This window comes from Elephantulus edwardii, unplaced genomic scaffold (genome assembly GCF_000299155.1).
Source record: "Elephantulus edwardii isolate Elephantulus edwardi_28Jun2011 unplaced genomic scaffold, EleEdw1.0 scaffold00095, whole genome shotgun sequence".
In the NCBI taxonomy this organism is placed as follows: domain Eukaryota; kingdom Metazoa; phylum Chordata; class Mammalia; order Macroscelidea; family Macroscelididae; genus Elephantulus; species Elephantulus edwardii.
Window position 1 is genome coordinate 1222925 of NW_006399845.1, and position 6158 is coordinate 1229082.

The 6158-nt window shown below is 39.0% G+C and overlaps 1 protein-coding gene across 2 annotated transcripts in view; it reads left to right on the top strand.

Moving 5' to 3' along the window:
* Positions 1 to 6158, top strand: part of PRELID2 (PRELI domain containing 2) — a 134356-nt gene that overhangs the window by 41086 nt on the left and 87112 nt on the right. The window lies entirely within an intron of this gene.

Sequence of the window (6158 nt, forward strand, 5' to 3'; positions counted from 1 at the left end):
TAGTTTTGTGTATTATTTTAATATGCATGGTTTTATACTGTGTAAATCCTAGTAAACATCCCCCTCTTATAAGAATGTTTTTTAGCTTTTTTTCATTTGATATATGTGCATCTTGCTTGTTCCCATGAACTGCTGTATAGTATTTTGTCTCCTGACTATATTTTATTTAACAATTTCCCTTTATTGATGGTCTCTGGGTTCTCTTTACTCTGAACTATACTGCAATATATGTGACATACAGTCAAATAATTGCGGTGCAGAAATATTTGGGGTGGTAAAGGGGAGCAATTAATTGGTTAAAGCAATCTTTCAAGGACTGAGAAGGGATGTCAAGTTACTTATGTAGCATTTATGTTATATTAAAAGAATGCTCTAGAGATTACTTGACATACCAGGAAAGATAGGCATAGGTAACATCCAAACACTACACTATTTTTTTTCCTTTCTTATTATTTTATTATTCATTTTAATGAAAGTTTACAGAGTCTTTGGATTTCCATTCATTCACTGTTGAACTTTTCTCCCTGCCACTCTCCTCCCCAGTTCGCTCTTCTCTTTGAAAAGGAAAATTCTTTCATTGTTATACAGTCCCTGCCCCCCAGGTCCACTCCAATATGCAGCCTTCATTCTGGACTCCTCTCATGACAATAATACCTAATCATATGTCCCTTTTAAACAGTTCTCTCCCTCATCTGTTTCAGTGCAGTATACATAATTTATCCCATCTTTCGCACTCTCCCCCCAACCCTGATGTCAGTCTCGTTTTATGACAGTGGCATTATGCAGTTTTTGTCCTTTCGTGATTGAGATATTTCACTCAGCATAATGTCCTCCAGAGTCACCCATTTTGTATAATATTTCATGAGTTCTTTGTTTTTTAGTGCAGCATAATATTTCCTTATGTGTATATACCACAGCTTCTCTATCTATTCTTTTGTAGATGGGCACTTGGGTTGTTTCCAGCTCTTTGCTATTAGGAACAAAGTAGTAGTAAACATGGGTGTGCATATATTTGCTTGGGTAGCAGTTATGGTTTCTTTAGGGTACATTCCCAGTAGTGGAATTGCTGGGTCAAATGGTATTTCTATTTCCAACTTTTTGAGAAAGTACCATATTGCCTTCCATAGTGGTTACACCATTTTACATTTCAGATGTGTTTGTTCACCATCTGAATGTCTTCTTTGGTGAAGTGCCCATTTTTCAATTGAGTTGTTTACCTTTATCTTGTTATGGTAGTCAAATATACTATAAATTCTAGATATAAGTCCCTTATCAGACATGTCCTTACCACATATTTTTTCCCAGTCTGTGGTTTCCTATTTTACCCTGTTGGAAAAATTTTTGGATGTGCAAAGGGATTTGATTCCAAACACTACACTATTTTTGATAATGACTTACACAGCCTTGGATTGTGATATCCTGTGGTAGAGGGCTTCTGAAACCAGGTGCCTGGGGCTGCCAAGGGACAATTATTGTGAACCTTTGGTGTGCCTTCTAAACTACATGTCGGGAGTCTGGTGGCCAAATGGCAAGAAACATAGAATTACCATTTGGTCCATCAGTTCTGTTCCATATACATTCAATAGAATTGAAGCCTTATATCAACATAAAACCTTATATAGGAATATATGTATATATAATACCAGTGTTCATAATAGCCAGAAAGTAGAAAAAACCAAATGTTCATCTACTGATGAATATATACTCAAATGTAGTATAACCATAAGTGGAATTGTTATTTTGCAATAAAAAGAGTGAAATACTATTTTATGCTACAGTGTGAATGAGTTTGAGAATATATCAAATAAGTGGAAGTAAATATAAAGTAAGAGAAAGAAACCAGACAAAGATGGATTTGTTTAAGAGTGCTGAATTTCCATGGACTGCCAAGTGAACAAACAGGTATGTCTGGGAGAAAGTGAAGTCAGAGTGCTCCTTAAAGAGAAGGAAGGCGAAGTTTTATCTCACATACTCTGGACATATTGTTAGCAGAGGCTGTTCCCTGGAAAGAGACATCATACTTGGAAAGGTGGAGGGTCATTGAAAGAGAGGAAGATCCTTGACGAGATGCATTGACACAGTGACTGCAGCAATGAAAGATGATGAGGATGGTACAGGATGGAACACAGGTCAGGTCTGGTGTTCCAAGGGTCACTGTGAATAGCACTTGACTTGATGGCACCTAACAATATTTTTGTGAAATAGAATAGGCAAATCCATAAAGACATAAAGTAGATTATTGGTTTCCTAGGAATGGCTGGCCATTAATGGGCCACTGACATTAATAGCTGTGTCTTAGGGTCTACGCATTTTTACTTCATATGGCTTCAGATAGGGAGCTCTGGTGGCCTGTTCCATAAAGTGTTGTTATGGTCACCCAAAGGCGGTGCCTCTCTGAGGATTCAAATTTGCCAACCACTTTGAAGAAGGAAGATAGTCAGTCTTCTTCCGTGTGATTTACAACCTCAGAAAACCTGCTGCAGGGTCAGCTATGACTGGGCTCTGACTCCATGACAATGAGTTGAGTTGTCAATTCAGTTAATGTAATTCTCTACCTTTCATTGTGTAAATACATGCAAATGTTCTTTTAGCTGTAGGTTTGTTAATATATTACATTAAAATATTTTTGTGTGTCTTTGGACCATAGCCCTTATTGCTGTTGTTAGGTGCCATTGAATTCAGTACAACTCACAGCAACCTGATGAACAATCATTCCGAACACTGACCTATCCATGTCATCCTTACAGTCTCCGATACACTCAAGGCCATTGCCACAGTAACTATTTCAGCCATCTGGTTGAAGGTCTTGCTACCTTTCACTGCCTTTCCACCTTTCCAAGCATGATCCACTAAGAAATAACCTTTCCTAACAATGCCCAAAATATGTGAGACAGAGTTTCATCATCTTTGCCTCCAAGGAGCACTCTGGCTGTACCCTCTTCAAGATGTATCTGTTTGTTCTTTTGAGTACATGAGAACTTTAACACTCTTCTCCCACACCACAGTTGAGTACATGAGAACTTTAACACTCTTCTCCCACACCACAGTTCAAAGGCATCAATTCTTCTTTTATCTTTAATTATTTTTTTTTTTTTACTATTGGGGTTTTTTTATTAATTTTAAAAAAACATTTACAGAGATTTTGGAATTCCATTCATTCATTACCTCACTTTTCTCCCTGCCCACCCCTCCCCACCAGTTTGCTCCCCTCTCTGAAAAGAAAAGGGGAAAAAATTCCTTCATTGGTATACAATTCCCCCATCCATTTACCGCCACCCCCCACCCCCAGTACACCTCTCTATGCAACCTTAACTCTTATGATAATCATAATGCCCTAAAATATATTCTTTTTAAACTGTTCTTTCCCTCATCTGCTTCAATACAATATACATAATTTATCCAGTTTTTCTCTGTCATACCCCCACCCTGATGTCAGACCCATTCTCCAACAGTGGCACCATGCAGTATTTGTCCCTTTGTGACTGAGCTATTTCACTCAGCATAATGTCCTCCAGGGTCACCCACTTTGAATAATATTGCATGAGTTCCTTGTTTTTCAATGTGGTGTAGTATTCCATTTTGTGAATATACCACAGCTTCTTTATCCATTCATTTGTTGATGGGCACTTAGGTTGCTTCCACCTCTTTGCTATTGTAAACAAAGCTGTGATAAACATGGGTGTGCATCTTTAATTATTGTTCACATCTCAAGCAGTAAAGCAAGTTACTTGAAAAGGCCATGGCCTGAATCAGGCGCACCTTAATCTTCAAACTTTCATTTTCACTCTTCAATTATTTTGAGAGGTCCCTGACTAGACTTTCCCAGTGCACTATGTATCCTTATCTCCTGACTTCTGGTACCAGATGTATTGATTGTGGACCCAAGTGGGGTGAAGATGTTGTGAGATGAAAGGACTGAGAGGCTTAGTCCTTTCTCCATTTATCATGATGTGGCCTACTGGTCCAGAGGCAAGAATTTTTGTTCTTGATACTGAGATGCAATCCATATTGAAGACTACAGTGTTTAACCTTCTGCAGCAAGTGGGTTATTATAATTTGGAGGAACATTCTTCTAAGTCTTACAGCACTCTTCTGTCAATTTGTTATACAGAGTTAATCTGGGATTGCTGTGATGCTGAACCCTGTGCCACTGGGGTGTCAAATGCCATAACAGTTGCCCATGGTGGACACTGTTTGGTGGAGCTCCCAGTTTAAGACAGGTTTGGAAGCAGGAGTGGCATTCACTTCCTAAACAACATGCTTCTGGAAACTCTATGATCTTGGAGAAATGATGTTAGTTACAGAAAGGCATCAGGCCTTTTGTTCAGAGGGTCGCTAGGAGTCATGCTCAACTTGACGGCAATCACCAACAACACTTTCAACAAGCAAGGCTGTATCATCTGCATAATGAAGGTTATTGATGAGCCTTCTTTCAATCCCGATGCCACATTCCTCTTAATAGAGTTCAACTTCTTGAATAATGTTCCCAACATATAGGTTAAATAGGTATGGAGTATTTCCTTGTGCTATTTGCACGACAGCCTCTTGGTCTAGGTATAGGTTTCACACGAGCACAATTAGGTATTCTGGAATTCCCATTCTTCTCAATGCTAGCCATAATTTGTGATCCACACAATTAAATGCCTTTGCGTAGTCAATAAAGCACAAATAGACATTCTTCTTGTATTTTTTTTTTTTTTCCAGCTAGGATCCATCTGATATCAGCAGTGATCTCCCTGGTGCTACAGCCTCTTCTAAATCTGGGAACATTTGCCAGTTCCCTGTCTAAGTACTCTTTTAGCTGTTTTTGAATGAGCCCTAGCGACCTTCACAAAAATGCTTTCTTCTGTGTGTATGAACCTTTTCTTGATCTTTTATAGTTGTTGGACTTAAGTATTTTTCTTTTGGATTTGAAGGTGATCTGCTACAACATCTGCCACCCCACTGATTATCAAAGCTGATGGGCTGACTTGCTAGATGGCTGTCCCATTTCTCCCTCATCAGCTCATCAGCGTTCATCCCAAAGCCAAGTGCTGGGTTGAAGAGAAGCTCTTCTCCCAGGAGAGGAGAAAGGTTTTTTGGTCAAGGGTATATGAATACCTGGGGTCTTCTGCTAGAACTGTCAGCTATATCCTGAAGATCCATTTGAATCTTTTTCTTAAATCTTTATTAAAGTAGTAAAACCCTCAAGCCCAAATAACTAAATCTAGAAAACCTGAAGACTCTTCTAAGCTGCAGCGTTTATCCACATCATTATTGTCCTTCGTAACTATTGTGCCAACAGTTTATACAGCTCTTCACTCAAAGGTGTCTTGGAAGAAACACCTGGTGATTAGCTTCTGAAAAATCAGTCATTAAAAGCCCTATAAAACACAATTCTACTTTGGTACATGTGGAATCACCGTGAGTGAGTGTTGACTTTATGTCACCTGGGTTAGTGGTGCTAACTCTGGGATGTTCAGTAGCCTACGGATAGTATGTAAATGCTGAGTTCTCTTAACAGCTCATGTGGGTTTGTGGTTTTGCTCTAACCCGCTCACCAGTCCTTCTTCATTTCTCAGTCTCCTTCATGACCAGCTTTGTATAAAACCTAGATGTTTGAGATTAAGTGTAAAGGCTATGGCCAGAGAATTGAGCTTTTTGTTTGTATATAGAAATAATAAAAAGATACTTTTTTCCTGATTTTATACAAGTAAAATGACAGGAGAAGTAGTAATTCAGGCTGCATACTGACTGACAGCAGTTCAGCTTTAATTTTCTAACATTCTTTGGACAATTGGCTGCTCTCAGAAGCTCAGATTCATCGTCCTTATAAAGCAACAGCAACGATAGAACACACAAAAAACTCCCAAATAACCCTAACTAAAACAACTTCTTGCCATTGATTTGGCAAAAGCTCCTAGTTGGCTCCTCAGAAGGTTTTCGGAGTTGTCAGGTGCAGGGGAGAAGGTTGCCCTTCTTTCTCCCTCTGAGCAGCTGGTAGATTCAAACCATCCATCTTTGGGGTTGGCAGTGCAATTCCTTACCTACTAGGTGACCAGAACACATGCCTTAGGATATATAAAGATAATTATTGGCTCTGAAAATCCAGGGAAAACCTCTTCCGGGGGCCTCCCTCCTCCCTTTTCTGCATTTTTTTTTCTTAAATTATATTTTAT